The sequence below is a fragment of the Drosophila nasuta genome, chromosome X, assembly GCF_023558535.2.
Source record: "Drosophila nasuta strain 15112-1781.00 chromosome X, ASM2355853v1, whole genome shotgun sequence".
NCBI lineage: Eukaryota > Metazoa > Arthropoda > Insecta > Diptera > Drosophilidae > Drosophila > Drosophila nasuta.
This window is the reverse complement of record NC_083459.1, coordinates 18,938,878-18,957,597: the sequence shown is the minus strand read 5'-3', so window position 1 is coordinate 18,957,597 and position 18,720 is coordinate 18,938,878. Positions and strand designations below refer to the sequence as shown.

General features: G+C 36.3%; 1 protein-coding gene across 1 annotated transcript in view; it reads right to left on the bottom strand.

The window, feature by feature from the left end:
- The window catches only part of LOC132796441 (dopamine D2-like receptor), an 82,739-nt gene that overhangs the window by 54,743 nt on the left and 9,276 nt on the right, over positions 1-18,720 (bottom strand).

Below are 18,720 nucleotides of genomic sequence, written 5' to 3'. Positions count from 1 at the left end.
AAAAAACAAAGAAGACAAAAACAAACAAATAAAAACTGAATGATTTTTTTAGACACACGAGAAGCAGAAACTGTTCAGCACCCAAAAGCAAGAGCAACAGTTTTGACCTTGTTCAATTGGCCAATTGGCCGTGCAGAGTTTTATGACCGAGCCCAAACAAGTTGGAAAATCAACGTACTATATTTTTATGACCCGGCTTACAATAACCCCAGCAACATGAACAACAACAACAACAACAACAACAAGAATAGTAGCAACTCGTAGTTGCAGTTAAAAGAGGAAGAATTTCGAAAGAGGTGGAGAAAACACACAAAAAAGAACAAAAACCAAAAACAAAAACAAAATGCTCATAATAAAAAAATAACAACAATATCCATGAAGCTGTTAGCTATTTGCATAAAAGCCATACACTGCAAACTGCAGAATCTCAGCAAAATACTTTATACGATGCGGATGCGGTTGAGGATGAGTTTGAGCTTGAGGTTGAGTTTGAGTTTGAGTGCCCAGACATAAGCATAAGCATATTCATATGAAGATGAATAGCTAACGTATTTGCTTGTCAGCATAGTTTAACCTGTTCTCATTGTTATGCGAAAGTAATCGTAAAACTGAAAAGACAAGTTGCTGGCCAACATTGCGTATACGTGTTATTTGGTTATTCGATCACTTTTACTTATTTCAATTCAGTTTGTTTCTCTTCTATTTTATATTTTTGGTCTGCTTCGTTTTAGCACATGTTGTGTCTGGCTCGTAAAAAATGGCAGCGATAAATTATTGAAATAATAATTGTAGACTGTGCGTTGAGGTTTTTTTTTTCGTTTCGTTTCGTTTTCACCACGCCATAAATAATGCGTGGCCAATGGGAGAAAAAAATATGTTTTATTTACGCGCATTATTCAACACTGTTTTTTGTGTGCTCGGCGCGTGAATTTTGCACCCTAAATAAAAATAAGAAAAATAATTAAGAGGCTGCGGGGGAAAGGCCACTCGACTCGTGTTTATTTCACTTTATTCATAATATTAATTGGGTTTTGTAATTGAAATACTCATGGCACGTGAATGGCTCAAGTGGCAAGAGGAAAGAGGCAAAGAGGGCCTTTTGCTAGGGTTAAGTTTACAGCATTCAAGTTTCAGTTTCAGTTGCTGTTGCTGTTGCTGTTGGTGCTCGACTCCAATCCAATCAACGCCCCATAGTCCTTTTGTTCCATTGCCTAATTGAAACATAATCCCCAAAAGCTGTGAGTGCAGTCAAATTCCAACTTCGCATAGCCAAGCGCATTTTTGAGTTGGTAATCCGCATCGGGAAACACTAAAAATGAAAACCCACAACACAACACAACAAAAAATCCAAAAAAACAAAAACAAGTTGGGTACAGAAAAGGAAAAAGCAACGCAGCAGCATTCACAGCATGTGCAATGTAGTTGAACACTTTGCTTTCTTTTCTTGTTTTATACAATTTCTATTTTGTTGTTGTTTATTTATTTATTTATATTTCCCTATATATATTTTTTATATACTATACACATTTTTTTGACAACGTCCTTGCGCCACATGGCCAGTCGCTTGCGACGTTATTGTCGTTGCTTTTACACAGCCCGAAGTGAGAAATTCGCGTAAATAAATTTAATATCTGACACAATCTGCCGCGAAGCTCCAAAAAACACAAGTAAACTGTTATCAAAGGGTGTAAACAACTAGCAGATATCCTGTATATCAAATAAACTATTTTCGTGATAATTTATATATTTAATTTTAATTATATTTCATCAATTATTTCTATTTATTTAAAATTATATTTCATTTAATGTACTTTCAACTTTCTCAGCATACCCATTTACTACTTTTTAAGGTTAGGGTATGAGTGCGAAAAATTACGTTTTTCTTTTTGGAATTAACGCAATGTTTGTTGTTATTTTCCACATTTTTTCATAGGCACAGAACCCACTGTCTGTCTGTCTGTCTTTTTGTCTCTTCGTCTGTCTTTGCACGTGAATGTAAACGAACTTGTAGCGCAATGATGGAAACACGGCTCACTTTATGTTTGAAGCAATTTCATTATATTCACGGCAAATAAATAGACTCGCCAAAATGATTAAGTAAACAGTTCACGCCAAACCCAAATATGATTTACCCTTTTTGGCAATCTAACTGCAATAATGCTGATTGATTTATCTGACTGGAAAATATAAAAGTTTTATTTAATTTTATTACCTATCTGCCTACAAAATATGATAATTCAATTTAAAATTATTTAGCATCATTTAATCTTGTCTTAGCTTTTAATAAATATTTTGTTCAATATTGTTTTTTAACGGTTGACAAGCAGCAATAAAATCGAAATTTTTCTATCTAACAAATAAGGAAATAAAGTAGAAGGACATTTATGGAAAAATTTAGTTTTGATTTAGGATACTTTCGGATAAAGTTTGTCATTTGAATGAAGATAATTTTTGTATTTTTAAGTCCCACATTTCTTAAACTAATTTAACCGAAATTGTTTAGCAACATTTGTCAAAATTCTATGAGTAAAATATAATATTTATTTTCTTTAAAGATTGCAATTGGACAGATTATGTAAATTAACGTTAAGTTTTTGGATTTTGTAGCCAGAAGCCGACAAGATTAATTTAATATATCTACATATTCGAAAGTGTCATTAGTTGTAATGGAATCAATATGGATGATAAACTGTGAGTGATCGATAACTGTCCCTGGGCATTCCGCAAATGTTTTTCTGTTCTTTACACCTTTAAGCAATGACAGAGCGAATGAAGAAGAAGAATAACCGAGACTGTGGATTGTTGTTGTGCTGACTGTTGACTGTTGACTGTTGACCGTTGGCTGGCATGGCCATCAACCATTCGTTGGGCTGTGGCATCTGCTATTGTAAAAAGTTTTTATTACCTATATCTTTGTTACTCCCACTCCCACCCTCTACCACCCCCTTGGTGTTGCTTTGTTGCTGTGAGATGTCGTGTCCAGTGCTTTTTGCTTTGCTTGTGTCTCTTGTGTTGCTTGTTGTACTTTGCTGCTCTGTTATTTGACTTCATTTCATTCAACTGTACCAGTTTTTATGGGTTTTATTTTTGTTCAGCTTGTTGTTGTTGCTGCTGCCGCTTTGCTGCAAATATGCAAATGCGGCATGCTTCCAAAATGTTGCGTCGTCGTCAACGTTGCCAAAGCCAAATAAATTTATATGAAAAATGTGATGCTTGTCTTTTTCGGCTGCTTTTCGCGACACTGGGAAAATATTTATGCATTCGGCCGTAAGGCATGTTTAAAAACTCAGCTGATGAGCGTCGTCGGTGTCGGTGAATGAGGAAGAGAGAGAGAAAGCGAGATGCCACTTCGAAAGTTGCGCGTAGATAAAAGTCATAAAGTTTGTTCACCACTCTCCAACTTCCTTCTTTCTCTCCTGCACACTACACACAGCACTCTACCTAAGCATCTCCAGCTCGACTCGACTCGACTCGCTATCAGCAAAGCAGCTGAGACGCGGCTGTTGCTTTCCGGTCGCGTATTTAAATAAATAAATATAAAAAGAGCATTTTCGCGAGGCGACATTAAAGCATGTGCACCTCCTTCCACTTTCCACCTGCCACCTTTCTTTTTTTTTGGGTGTACGAGATACGATGCCTTTAAAATAAATGAGCATAAATTTGCCTGAGTGCATTTAATGAGCAACAAAATGTCGACACACTGCGTTTGCGGTGTGCGCTCTGAACTGAGACCGAGACTAAGAGAATGACAATATTTGAGAAAGAAATCGATTAGTTTCGATTGGAATGCGACGACTGTCGCGGCAATTAAATCCTGAGTTAATCCAAATGAATTGCTCGCTCAAAGGGAAAACGCAATAAGCATTCAAGGTAATTAACTTAAAGTGTGCAGCAGCGGAGTACTCGAAGTACTTGAAACAAGTAAGAAAGCTATAGCCGAGTGTACTCGACTGTGAGATACCCGCTACCCATTTTCAATAAAACAATATTATATAAATAAACCAAAAATATACCACAAAGATGCTAAAATATAGAAAATCTTTAATTTGGTATATTGATAAAGCACCACATTCAATATATACCATGCAGTGCAAAATATACCAAACAGTACTACATTTGAAATAAACCATAGAGTGCAATATATACCAGATTGTCAGCCAAAGCATCTAAGACGCCATTGCAGTGGGCGAAATTTGCCATACCAAAGTGGGTGTGGCAAAAATTTGAAACAAACTTGTTCTGTATGCAATCATAACAAGTGCTGTCTAAAATTTTCTCTATATCTCTTATAGCCTCTCAGATCTAGGTGTTCATACCGACGGACGGACAGACAGCCGGACATGGCTATATCGTCTTGGTTGACGCTGATCAAGAATATTCACATATGACTTCTTCTGCCTGTTGCATTCATTTCCTGCAACTTCTACTCTATGGATAGCGCATATCATAAAGCAAAGAACTTCACCTTATCGCATGCATATTATATGTTTGTATTTGGTATTTCTCGCATAACTCACAAACTGTCCAAGTGCCATTTTCGGCTGATATCATGGAAGCTTTGCGCTGAGATTAATGTTGATCTACAACTGATGGCAGAATTTTTGCGCATAAATGCTACTTGGCAAAACAAGCTTAAAGTTTTGATGTTGTTGCTATCGTGGGTTTGATAAACCACACAACATTGCCCACTTCATTCTCTCTCAGTCTCTCTCTCTTGCTCTCTCTCTCTCTCTTTCTTTTCTCTCTCTCTCTCTCTCTCTCTCTTTCCGGGCTCAAGCAGAAAATAATATGACATGCGTTGATAAAGTGACAAATTTATTTCATTTCAAAAGTTGTCGAGTTGTTGTTTTGTGCCAGAAATTTTTGCCTATATTTGTTTATGCTTCAGCTGCACAATTTTACCATTATGGCATTTTCACTTGCATTTCCACAACAGCAGCAGCAGCAGCGTGGAAAACTAAACTCGTTTGGGGGGCAAAGTTTGCAGTGGGAAACCGACAAAAGCTGCGTCTGAAACTTTAATTAAATATCAATTTCCGGTTGGGCATCCGCCACACAAATCTCTCTCAGCGTGTCTGTGTCGTTCGTTATATGTATATGTATGTGTATATGTATGCGTGTGTGTTTGTGTGTGTGTTTGTGTGTGTCTTTGATCTGTCGGATGGCAAAGCATGTCCAAAGCACAAGAAACAAAAGTGGAAAAGCCACAGCAAAGCTCATTTACTTGACCAGACACGCAATTTTTAAGCTGTTCAAAAAGCAAGTGCAAAGGAGATGGCAACAAAGAAAGAGACAGATAGAGGCTATGCGGTAATGTATGCAGCTATTTAGTATACACATATCACTAACTGACAAGATATATACAGGAAAAGTTTGCGTGTTTGCTTTGCCCTTTGTCGTTTCTCGTTTCTCGTTTGTCGTTTGTCGTTTGCCGTTTGCCGCTTGCAGGCAAATGGCAAAAGTTTTGTATGTTCCTCGCCTGGAACTAAAATTGAAACGAGGGGAACTAAACTGTGTGGAACTGTGGAACTGGAGCTAGATGAAGATGGAACTTCTTGGTGTGAGCTTGAAGGTCGAACTCTGAGGATTGGGTTTCGGCGCTTTTCGGTTTTTCTGTGTGTCCTCTGATGCTGATGCTGATGCTGTCTTTGCATTTGAAATGCTAATGGCAGCCAGACACAGATACGCAAAAATCTAAGAGCAACCAATGAAGAGAGAGTGAGAGAGAGAAAAAGAAAGAGAGAAAAGGCTGGTTCATAATTGAATATTTGCTAATGCAGCAGAGCCTTTCTGCTGCCTACTTTTTGGGGTGGCACAAATTCACAACGGCTGCGTTTGATGGCACATACACAAAGAGAGACACACACACACACACACACACACACTTGAACACACTAACACACTCATTTGGAAAGCCTTGTAGAGAGACAAAAAGGGACAAAACTGCTCGGCAACTAATTTAAATACATGTCATGAATTTAACATAAATAAATAAAATAACAAAATATAAAAGTTGCCCATTTTTTATGACTCTCACGACATGGTTTGAGTTTGCGTTTGAGTTTCAGTTTCAGTTTCTGTTTCAGCTTCAGTTGTTGTTATTGTTGCTATTGCTGTTTGCTTTGGCCAAAAAAAAATGCAAAGCGCAGACTGACTTTTACATTTCGTACAGGCGGGGGGGGCAAATAGTTGCTATGTGTGTGTGGGCGTGGCATTGGCTACGTGCCTGCTGCGCCAAAACTTTCAATGAACTGAGCCCAACTTTGAACCTAAATTCAAGAGTGAGAGATAGAGAGAGTGTGGGACAGAGAGGGCGATAGTTGTGGACAAATCAGCAACAGATAATATCAGACAACCGGATTTTTTAATCAAAAATGATCCCATTGACCCCAAACAGATGCAATTATTACAGGGTATTGAAAGAGCAGAGTTTATAGCAAATAGGAAATTGCCGAAAATTTGGCTTCTCTACTTTATTGATGATAATAGTAATGCTTAAAATAAATAAATTATGCTTTTCTGCTGACAAAGGGTTGTCATGGGCATTTTTTTTGATTGTGCCCAATGCTGGGACAAATAAATAATTTTGATTCCGCTTTGGGCTTGCAATAAATTCAAAGTTCTCGGTTCCCCTGTCCATCTATCCATCAATCCGCCTGTCTGTGTGACAACCTGTCCCTTGTCCCACTGCACCTAATTTTATTTAAGTTTATTTCATCGTTGCGCTACTTTTAGAGCTGACTAAGCCGGAAGGGATCAAACGTTTTACATATTCCGTTTCGCAATGAAGCTGAAAACCAAAAAACAAAAAAAGGGAAACAAACAGCATGCGGAGTGGGGAATTGGTGTCGTGGGTCAATGAGCAGCGCAGGGCTGCATAATTTATTAGCATAAATGGTGGGCGTGGCGCGGCGGTCAAAGGGCGTAATATGATAACTAATGACTTATGTTGCTCTCTCTCTCTCTCTCTCTCTCTCTCTCTCTCTCTCTCTCTCTCTCTCTCTCTTTCTCAATGCTGCATACAAATTGTTGTTGGCTTTCATTGAGTCGGAGAAACGCAGTGTCATTGGATGATCATTCCATTTTCATACTTAACACATATTGTGCATGTAAATAAGCAACAGCTGAGATACTTTTATGTTAAACATTTAAAATAAAGAAGGCGCTGCACAAATGGAAAAATAAAATATGCCTTTTCATTTCAAAATATACCAAAGTAAATGAAGAAATAAAAACAAATAGTGCAGTATAAATAATAAAATATAAAAAATCAATATACCAACAACATTAAAATATACTTAGAGCTCTTTTTGATATATTATTTTTCAAATTTCTAGATTTTTTAAGTAGTTGAGCCAGTACAGCATTTAAAATACACCATACCAAATTAGTATGCATAAAAAATGTTATATTAATATATGTAAATATTAATATATTTGGTATATCAATATACTATTACGTTCAAAATATACCATACATATATGACACCATACACCAGATTGTTCTTCCAAATTATTTACCAAATTAATATAAAAACTAAAAACTATTAAAATACACTAATTATTATAATTGGTTCATCGATCTACTACTAAATTAAAAAAATACCATATCATATACCAAAGAGTTTAAATACAAAATATACAGATTGAAGAACAAACCAAGTAATATCCGTCTTCAGCATTTGTTTTTGCCATTCAAACCGATTTCTTAAAACGTTTCTACAATTTATATCTGATTATAACTACATTCACTTCAATTGCCCCAAAACTTGCAGTTTAAACTCTTGTAATTCGTTTTGAAATGCCAGCTTGAAGACATAACCCAATGAACTTTCGCTCATAATTTATTTGAAAATCAATATGCTTTTGAGTTTGAGTTTATTTTAGTTTATGGAACATTAGCCAGCATGACCTTTACTTAAACAATGTAATTCAGCTTGTTCGCTTTGACCAGGGACGGAAGCGGCGAAGACAGATTTGAAAGAGGAATGTGGTAAGCGAAAAAAAAACAAACTGATGCCATGGGGTTGCTATCGATATCGATTTGCATGCTCTGTAATCGAGTTATTTGAGTTGAGTTAAGGGAATCAGCCAAGCATCTAATAAAGACTAATCGCATGGAGCTGTCGCAAAGTCTATTTTTAGTGGTATTTCCCCGGACGAGCCAATCAAATGCGTCATTAGGTTTCACATTCAGTTCTCAGTTTTCAATTTGAACGTTTTGAACGTAAAGGGTTTTGCGCTCAACTCGATGCCTTTTGCCCGCATGCGATTTGCTGGGCAGAACTTAAGTCAACATAATTTATGCTGTTAATACAAAGATTTAGTTCTAAGGCAGAGACTTTGATGTTATTGCCAGAGTCAATATATCAATGTGCCTGCAGTCACTCGTGGATTATTTGCATAGGAGGAGAGAGAGAGAGAGCAAGCGAGAGAAAGCTAAGGAAAGTCACTTATTACACGCAGCAGCTGCCGACATACACTTCAACTCAGAAGGAGGAAAGAGAGCGAAGGAGATCTAAAGCCAAGTGCATTAGTTGGCCCAAGCTAATGGTCGAGCAATTTGATGGCGAAGGCAACGAAAGCAGGCAAGCAACTTGATGCTGAAATGTATTTATTCCAGCCAGATGATTTCAAAAAGCGATAAAGACCCGTCCGCAACATGGCAAAAGCGAGGACCACCAAGTCCGACCAAAACTCTCTCTCTCTCTCGCTATAATATATACTTATAGTAGAGCAGAAGGTCGATGGTCGCTTCGTCGTTTGTTCATTGCAACAAAATTCTATGCAACTTACTGTTCACCGACTACCGACTACCGACCCCGCACCTCGCCCCCGCCTCCGCCGCTATTCACAGTCAGCCGTGCGGAAGCAGCTTCAGCGCCTGGCTGCGCGTCAATTGACAAATTGTCGGCCAACTGTATCAGAGAGTCAGGCTCTAGCCTAGAGGGCTTCTCTTCTTCTCCACCGCCACGACGAAAGTCATCAGAACTTAAAGCTAATTTCATTTCGTTTCACTTGTGCCAAAATAAGCTCAAACCAATTTTGGGCTATTATTATTATTCATACGTTTCTGCGCTTTTGCCTTATTTATTTATCGTTTCGATGCCATCCGCAAGCAAAAGAAAGTGGCCATCATATTTCGTTGAGCGAGTTGTATGAAATTGAAATTTCCAATTTGTTACAAACACAAAGACACACTCTATTCGTTTCTAGGGTATCTGCTAGTCGTGTTTGAGACGTTTACGTGTGCTGGTTTCATTTTCTGTTTTTCATTTTCGCTTTGTTTATGTGGCTGTTTTGGCTGTCGTCTCTTTGGCACGCTTGTGCGCCCCGCAAAGTATGCAGAGCTTTTTTTTATATCGCATATTTTTTGCCAGGCGTCTTCTCAAAATAAATTACGTATACGCAATGCTAAATAAAAAACAAAAAAAAATTTATGAATGTTCTTAGTGTGTCTTAAGCTAACAATGGCAGTGCAGAGCTTTTGTTTATTTTGTTGTATTGTTGCTTTTTGGGGCGTTCCATCCCCCGCAAACCTAACCCACACAAACTGAGCTGGTTTCCATTGTGTGTGTGTGTTGGTGTGTGTGTGTGTTTGTTTGTTTTGTTGGCGGCCCATTTGTTGTGTAAGTATTTTTAGTAACAGTGCTGAAAATACTTTAAAGACGCTTTCGCAAGCACTCTCCCAGTCACTCCATCTCTCTCTCTCTCTCTCTCTCTCTCTCTCTCTCTCTCTCTCTCTCTCATCTCTCTCTCTCTCTCTCTCTGATAATGATGCCCAAATGATGCGCACACACGCCACATAAATATACAGTATACAAATATACTATATTTAGTTATATACTCAGCTTAGCTGCAATCAAAATGACCTAACTCAAAACTTGTCAGCCATCAAAAAATGTCTCTGTCTGTGTTTTTGTAAGTGTGTGTGGTCATTGGAGTGCAAATCTTCAGGTTATTGTTGCCAGAATAAGCTAAAGAAAAAAATATAATAAAACCCATCATTAAAATTTACATTTTTGCGGCACTTAAACTTTCCTGAATAAAATAAAACATCATGTTTGCAGTTAGAGTATGTTATATTAAAATAAATTTTTAAATAAAATAATAAGTTAGTTATATAACATATTTTGTGCTGTAAGTTAAATTCAGTTATAAATAAACTTAATAGACTTTTAATATATTTCTTGTCGTTAATAATATTCAGTTATTAATATACACATTATACACATGAATACAATTTTTAAGTGAAATATTCCAAAACATAAAAGAGTTAAGTTATCTCATTTTGGTTGTCAGTAAAATTCAGTTAAAAATGAATTATTTTGAAATAAACTTTTTACATAAAATATGCTGAAAGCAAAAAAGAAATGCATATTTGTTTTATGTCTTTTCTGTTGCCAACTAAATGTAGTTATTAATCTACACATGAGTCAATTTAAGTGCAGGGTTAAAAACATAGTTTTCTAGATTTAAGTTTGTTGATGACTACATACATGCGAATGTCCTTTTGGTCTTTTTAAGCCAGGTGGCAGGACGAGTCACGTTCTTTTTAGGCCGCGCTAATTAGCGTCATTTGCAAGAGTGAAATGAATGAAATGTGTGAGTGTGTGTGTGTGTGTGTGTGTGTGTGTGTGTGGGTTGCAGACTCGGGCTGTTGAGCTTTGAACTCGTCAACAAATTCCATGCTAATGTCATGCAAAACGCGACAATAACAATGTCATTTTTGCGTGTTGAGAGTTGAGCTCACATTTTATTTATTTCATTATGTTTTTTTCGTGGCTTTTTTGGGGGCTGGCAGTCAGCAGTTAGTTTAGCCATAAATCACGCCCTCCCCCGGCCACGCCTTCAAAGTGAAAGTGGGCTAATTAATTAATTGGCAACTCTCGCGCAATCGCGAATCTCGGAATCACAATCGCTATCGCAATCGACGCTCGCAGATCTGTTTTTGAGGCTGTGCGAACCAAACAAAAAATAAAAGAAAACGAAAAACATTTGCGTGACACTTTTGTTTGCTGCACGGAATTTGGAATTTGGGAAGGGGCTTAAAATGAATTGTCAGCGAAAAACAAACAGCAAACAATTAGCAGTTGTAATCCCCTCGCTTACCCCTCCTCCCCACTGCACACTCCACCCTCAGCTGAACAGTTAGTTTATCTCGGCAATCGACGGCACGCACTTCCCGACTATAGAGCCGAGCTCTTGAGATTTATGCATTTAGCTCACGGTACTCCACTCATAACTCATAACTCACAGCTTAAAACTGCCCCCCACTCTCCCTCTGCATACAGTTCACCCCACCCCCTCGCGGCCCCCTCACTCTGTGTGCTGTCTTAATCGACCCTAAGTGTCCCTTTGGCTGGGCAGGAATTTTTGGCCCCGTTTCGTGCTTGACGACGACAAATTAGCGCAAATGTTTGCCAAATGTTGCCACACGCGAATATTTTTGCTCGTTGCCAATGCCATTGTCATTGCTGAGGATAAGGGACAAGGGATTCAGGAGCAAGGGACTCAGGAGAAGGGACTGAGGCAATAACGACAGGTGGCTCAATAAAAAACACCTTGTCTTGATTAGTCGAATGTCCTTTATGAAGTTTTTGTCGTTGTCATAAATACCTGGCGAAAGAATGCCAATAAAAAATGCCCAACGAAACGAAACCAGCTGAATTATTAATATTATTATGTTCTTTACATCTTTAAGGGGGAAATTAACCAAAATGTGTGACTATTATATACCCTACATTAATTGTAAATCAAATTCCAGAGGTCTAATTTTATTGCTCAAAATGAGTGACTATTAAATACTCTATATTAAATGTCAATTAAAATCAGTCTTACATATTTTATTTTTCAAATTGAGTTGACTTGGAAATACCCTTTATTAAAAGTGAATCAATTTCCAGTTAAGATAATTGTGGTAACCTAATTTTATTCCTCAAAATAAGAGACTAAAAATATACCCTAGTCAGATTGTATTTTCCTAAGAGAGTGACTATAGAAAATCTTATATACAATGAGAATCTAATTCTGTCTTAAATATTTTAAGCACTCTAATTATATTGCTTAAAATGAGTGACTTGAAATGACTTTTATTAAATGTGAATCATATTACATCTAAAATAATTCCAGAAATCTAATTTTTATTCCCGAAAGTGTTCATCGTAAAAGTAATTATAGTAATATATTTAAATTTGTATCACTAAAATTGTATATAGTGGAATTAAACCTTTTTTTTAAATATAACAGGTTATCAAACAAAAATGATTGACTTGAAAGTAAACTACCTTAAAAGTACATAAAATTCTGTCTATAATATATTTTTGGCACTCTAATTTGATCTACAAAAAGTATTCATTGGAAAAGTATTTAAATACAATACTTTAATTACTTTACTTAAAGGTTTTCTCGCACTAAATATTTCTTGCATTTCATTTAAAAATAGTTGTGGTGGAGTCAAATATATTTGTTTATTTTAAAATTTTAAGTTCTTGGGAAAAAATATATTTATTGTAAAATCAATTTCTGTGCTTCACTATCAACTTCAAGTTATTAGAAGTATTATTATTTTAGCAATTTAAAAATAATAATAAAAATGACTCACTATAAAATATGCTATTAAATGTTAGGTAAACTCAATTTTTAACTTGTTTTTTAACCAATCGTACTTTTAATGCGTATCGTACTTTTGTCCAAAATATTGCACAAAAAATAGTTGTGTATGAATAGTTTTTTTTTTACAGCATTTTCGGTTTGGCCGCAATGCAAATAATTCTATTACTAACGTGCCACTATGTGGAGATTATTTTTGCACTCTCGCAATAATATTTGCAAGCAAACAAATGCTAAAATGACCACAACGAAATGCGAGTGTATGAAAAATGGAACAAAACATGGCAACATTTTCAAATGTTTATTGCCAGCTTTATTCCATGTTTTTTGTTTGCATATTTCATGCTTGCGTTTAGTATTTTGATTTATTTCCTGTTGAATTTTATTTTATTTGCATTTTTACGAGTTTTATTTTTTAAATTATTGTTGCTCGAACACTCCGCGAATCATTTCGATTGTACTTTAGACAATAGATAACAACAACACCAATACAAACAGCAAAAGCCGAAGCAAGTAAATGTATTTAAATAAATTTTATTTCGTTTCACATTTTCAGTTTGGTTTTATTTCACGTTGTTTTTTTTTAACTTATTTGCAAGTATCCAACGTTTCTTTTATTTAACGTTTACGTCGAAGCTTATGTGTATAGGTGTGTAACAGTGTATGTATTTGCTATGTGTATGTGTGTGTGTGTGTGTCTTCTTTTACATGCCTGTGTGCGTATTGCGTTGTTTGCCCATTGTTTGCGTCTGCCTTATGAAATATTTTAAGCACATCAAATTTTTATTATATTTCAACAAGTGTGCGAGTGTGTGCGTGTGTGTCTGTGTGTAACTGCTTATGTATGTGTGTGCCTGCGTATTAAATGAAGGGCGCCAAGCGGCAGAATTGTGGTTTGTCGACACGTCGACGTTCTGTGAGCCTTTTCGTCTTGTTCGCCCGGCATCTGGGATTTGATTGTTAGCTTGCCTCACACACACACTCTCACACCCATGCACTCACACATATACACACCCACACACACGCACTGAGACACTCACATTCTCACATTCGCTGAACTGTTTTATGTGTTTCGGCTCTCGTTTTATTGCCACTGTTGCTGCTGCTACTGGAAACATTTGAATACCCTGTAAATTGTACCAAGCTTCTTTTTGGGGAGGCGTCGACCAATTATAAAATCGTCAATGTGTGCATGCGTGTGTGTGTTTGTGTGTGGCATGATATTACAAAACTGATTGAAAATTGATGTGCGCTTAAGGAAATAATTCGCATCATGCTCATATTAACATGCGACATGCCGAAAGTTTGCTCGATTGTCATGTTCTTGGGGATGCAAAACAATTTGCCACAATTGGCGGCAACAACAAGCCGCAATAAAAAAAGTTATTCAAAGCAACGATTAGGCGAGCGAAGCGAATGACTAAGTATAAACTTTTTTTCTTCCTCCTTCTCTGTGTTTTCGTTTTTTTTGCCAGACTTGTTTTAACTTTAATCTTGGCAGACTTGTAAGTAATTTGGAGCTGCTTTTAAAATGGTTTTGAACCTTGAAAACCATTTACGGATTTCAAGGTAAGAGCACACAAGTACATAGAGTTAGAGCTGCGCAACCCAACACACCAATTATACATACACAAACAATTTAGTGAGCAACAGTTTATCAATTAAAAGAAGAAAATGAATGAATTAAGAGCAATTATAAATTTACCTAATTCTCATTGCACGAAATATTTGCAACTTGAAATATTTCTATACAGAATAATTGAATTTTCTAATTTAAAAGAGCCGAATAATCATGTTCGAATAATTTCCAGCCATCCAGAAATTTAGTTTCATTTCTAAAAAAAAAATTGAATTTTATAATATATTTCACCAACTTTCTTATCTAAATACTTAATCTTGTAATAGTTATAAGAATACAATATTTCTAAGAACAAAAAACAAAAAAAAGCTATAGTTGCTTTTAGTTAATATATTATAGACTTTACTTTTAAGTTAAAATTTCTATAAAAATAATTTTAAAAATATATATTTTTCTCCTTAAAACTACTAAATAAAGACTTTGAGGTAAAATGCTATAATATGGCTAACAATATGGTATATTTTGCAGACTAATGTACCACAATTGGGACATGCCATATATATCCCTCGGTGTCTTTTAGTATTTTTGCAGTATATTTTTGTAGAATATGATCTTATGTAAAATAGTTTGCGGATATTTCACAGTCGAGCACACTACACTGTTGAATTCTTACTTGTTCCTTCTTCTTATTTTGAAAGACAAACTACAGCAAATATCACTGCACATCTTCTAATAAATATTTCAATAAATATATATAATATAAAAAACATAAAAGTAGTTGAAACTCAGAAATATGTATTTAAAAATGGTTTCTGTATATTTTCTCTTCACATTACTTGGTATTATTGTTCGAGTTTTCTTGGTTTGCTGGGTTAAAGCACAAGCGCACACTTTCATACACACAGGCACCAAAACAGAGACACATACATACACACACATACACACATAGGGACAAACATACGCTCAGTGTGCAGCACTTAAGTAAGGTATACGAAACATGTTTGTCTTATATAATTTTTTGGTGCTCATGTCCTGGCCAATTGTCAAGCAAAGAAGCGTAAAAACAGTGTAAGCGAGAGGGGTAGCTAAACAGAAAGAGAGAGAGAGAGAGAGTGGGAGAGAGAGAGAGCGCGACCGAATGTTAGTGACTTTTATGCCTGCCCAGCTCGCATCTTTGTTGTGGTCAAAATCTTGACCCTTGCACATGGCATCGCACATGGTTCGAGTTGGTCCCGTTGAGATGGGCAGCTAGCCTGCAGAAAGAGTTGGCCATGGGGGAAGAAAGAGTAGCTTGACTTGTCAGCGTTGCTCCAAACACAAAGTGACATTGATTTTCATTTCAACGAGAGGCAAGCAGAAGCAGCAAGGCGAAAGAAGTCAGAGAACTCACATTTCGGCATTGCTTTTCATCTCGTTCCGCATTTCTCTCATTTTTCGTTTTCGTTTTCGTTTTTTATTTTTTTTTTGGTTCGCTTTCTGATTTGGTTTGGTTTTCGTTTGGTTTTCCTGTCTTCCTGCCATTGCGTCGCTGTTCAATTTTCAAAGCGAGTTACCAACAGCTGCTACTTAATTGGAATTTTTGTGCCGTTGCGAAAAATGTGGCATGCATTGTCATTTATGTTTGCTCTGCCGTTTTTCAGCCTCTGCCTCCTCTTCAGGGTTTTTTTGGTTCTGCTTCTGGTTTTCGTTTTCGTTTCTGGCTTTGAGTCGTTGTCCCTATCTGCCGCCTAGGCGCCTCACTCTAAACTCACTCACTCACTCACTCACTCACTTGCTCATTCCTAGTTCCAAGGACCTGCTGCTGCGACACAGCTGGCGCTCATTTGATGCCGCTGATGCTGCTTGCAACTGTTTTTCTTCTTTCGTTTTCGCATCTTTTTTTTATGGAAATTTTTTTTTTTGACCGTCCACTCAGCATTCAAGATTGACATGTTGCCCGGACTCCGCAAGCTTCACATTCATTGTTGCCAATTGCAAAATAAAAACGACCAAAAAAAAAAAATAAAGAGTTCTCAATCCAAGTTTCGAAGAGTCAGCAAGAAATGAATAATTCTTGAAGCACAATTTTATGGCTCGAATATAAGCCTTAAAGCACTCTCAGCACTATAAACAGCATTCCGGAGCTACAAATAACCGAATTGCCAACTGCAATAAAGTTATCAAAATAACTGCAGAGTGTGCAGAAAATAAATAAATAAAAAACGGACTGATTGACTACATTTAAAATGAAGAAAATTAAGTTTGTTAAGCAAACAATTTAAACAATTTTAGAAAGACTTTTAGAAAATACCGATGAAGGAATTTTATAATACATATTTGAATAAAATTAATCAAAAAATTACTTAATTCAATATTTATTTCTTCTTACGAATATTTGAGCTGAATAATAGATCAACTGAATTTTCTTGAAACTCAGTTACTGATTCATTTAATTGTTGAACGATTTTAAGAAACTATTAAATTAAAATTTTAAAAACATTTTTAGAAACTGTTAATGGAGTCACAAAATTAATTGGTAAAACCACACTTTATACTTTATACTTTAATTTTCAGAACTTCCTAAATGTTTAATATGAACTAAATTTATATATATTTTATATATTTCCAAAATTGTTTTACATAATTCCAAATGTATTTTAAAATGTTTCCAAAGGTGTTTTACTTAAAATATTTCCAAAACAGTTTTCCTAATACAAAATATATTTAAATATATTTGCGGAAATGTTTATGAAATATATTCCCAAAGGTGTCTTACGTAATATGAATTCTAAAATATTTCCAGAAATGTTTCACTTAATAAGCAAATTTGTAGCTACAGTCAAGATTATAAAATGACTTGATTAGATGCTTGTTTGCTTCAAACATTTCCTAGACTTTAAGTTGTTTAACTTAATCAGGTTTCTTTGACGCTTTTTTTTGGGTGGGTTTTTTGGTTTAAGTTTAAGCTTGAGTTTGGGTTTCCTAGAACGTCATCAGGCTGAAAATTGTTGGCACTTATCAGCTGGTTGTCTCAGTTTAAATGCAAATTAAATGCAAAATGTTGCTCACCAAAAAAAAAAGAAATATATATATAAACATTGCCACGCACACATATGCACATACACACACACACACGCACGCATACTGACAATAATAATTATGCAAATGTTATGCCGTAATGTTGCCAAGATTCTTTTAGCCATCGCCTGAGTCTCCATTTCCATTTACATCTTTGCCACGCTTATGTTGCCATCCTCTTCCTCTTCTATTCCCTGCCACGCCCCTCTCTCTCTCTCTCTCTCTCTCTTTGTGTGTGTGGCACCTCCCAATCGACATCTTTCAGCACTTGTCTCCACTTGGCTGATTTTATGTAAACAAAATGACGTACGCCTTGAGGTGGTTTTCTTTCTCAGTTTTTTTTTTTGCCTTTACCTGGATTTCGACTGCAAATTTCTTCTGCGTGGCAACGGAAACCAAAAAGAAGGCAACCCGAAACGAATGGTGGAAAAGAAAACCGAAGGAAGCCAAACAACAGCACAAGAAAATATAAAGAAAAAAAAAACAAGTAAGAAAGTTACAGTCGAGTGTGCTCGACTGTGAGATACCCGCTACCCATTTTTAATAAAGGCAAAATATTGCGGTATCATTTTCAAAATATACCGAAAATACTAAAAAATACTACAAATATACCAAATGGTATGTTTGGTATATCGATATAGTACACCATTCAAAATATACCATAAACGGCACAATGTGCCAGATTGTCGGCCAAAGCAACTAAGACCCCTAGTAAGAAGGCGCTTTTGCCCATACAAAAATATTTCTTTAATAACTTCCACAATTTTTATCTGCTCGGAACCAAATTTTCAGGAATCATAACTACTGCAGTAATTATTGTATATACCAAAACTCTAGCTTTAAAATTAGGCTTGTTATTCGATTTTTTTGATTTGCGGGGGCGGAAGTGGGCGTGGCAAAAATTTGAAACAAACTTGATCTGCGTGCAAACATAACAAATGCTGTCGAAAAAAATTATAGCTCTATCTCTTATAGTCTCTGAGATTCAGTGTTTCATACGGACGGACAGACAGACGGACAGACAGACAGACGGACATGGCTATATCGTCTCGGCTGTTGCCGCTGATCAAGAATATATATACTTTATAGGATCGGAGATGCCTCCTTCTACCTGTTACATACATTTCCTGCCGGCACAAAGTTATAATACCCTTCTACCCTATGGATAGCGGGTATAAAAAAGCACACAAACTGAGCAACGCAAATCTCTCGGCTCGCGGGCAAATGCGCATAACTCGTTTGAGCTGAAAGGAAGCAGGATGAGCCGCCATCTCAGTCTCAGTCTCAGTCACAGTCGCAGCATCTTGCGACTCTCAATGAGGTTGAGGATGTCATTTCTGGCCAGGAAACTGTTGTTGTCTGTCTGCCAAACTAAATGACTGCCGCTGCCTCTGCCTTTTTTTGTTTTGTTTGGGTCTTAGTTTTATGTCTTTTAACTAACTGAATTGCTGAAAATGAGCTTATGTAAGTAAA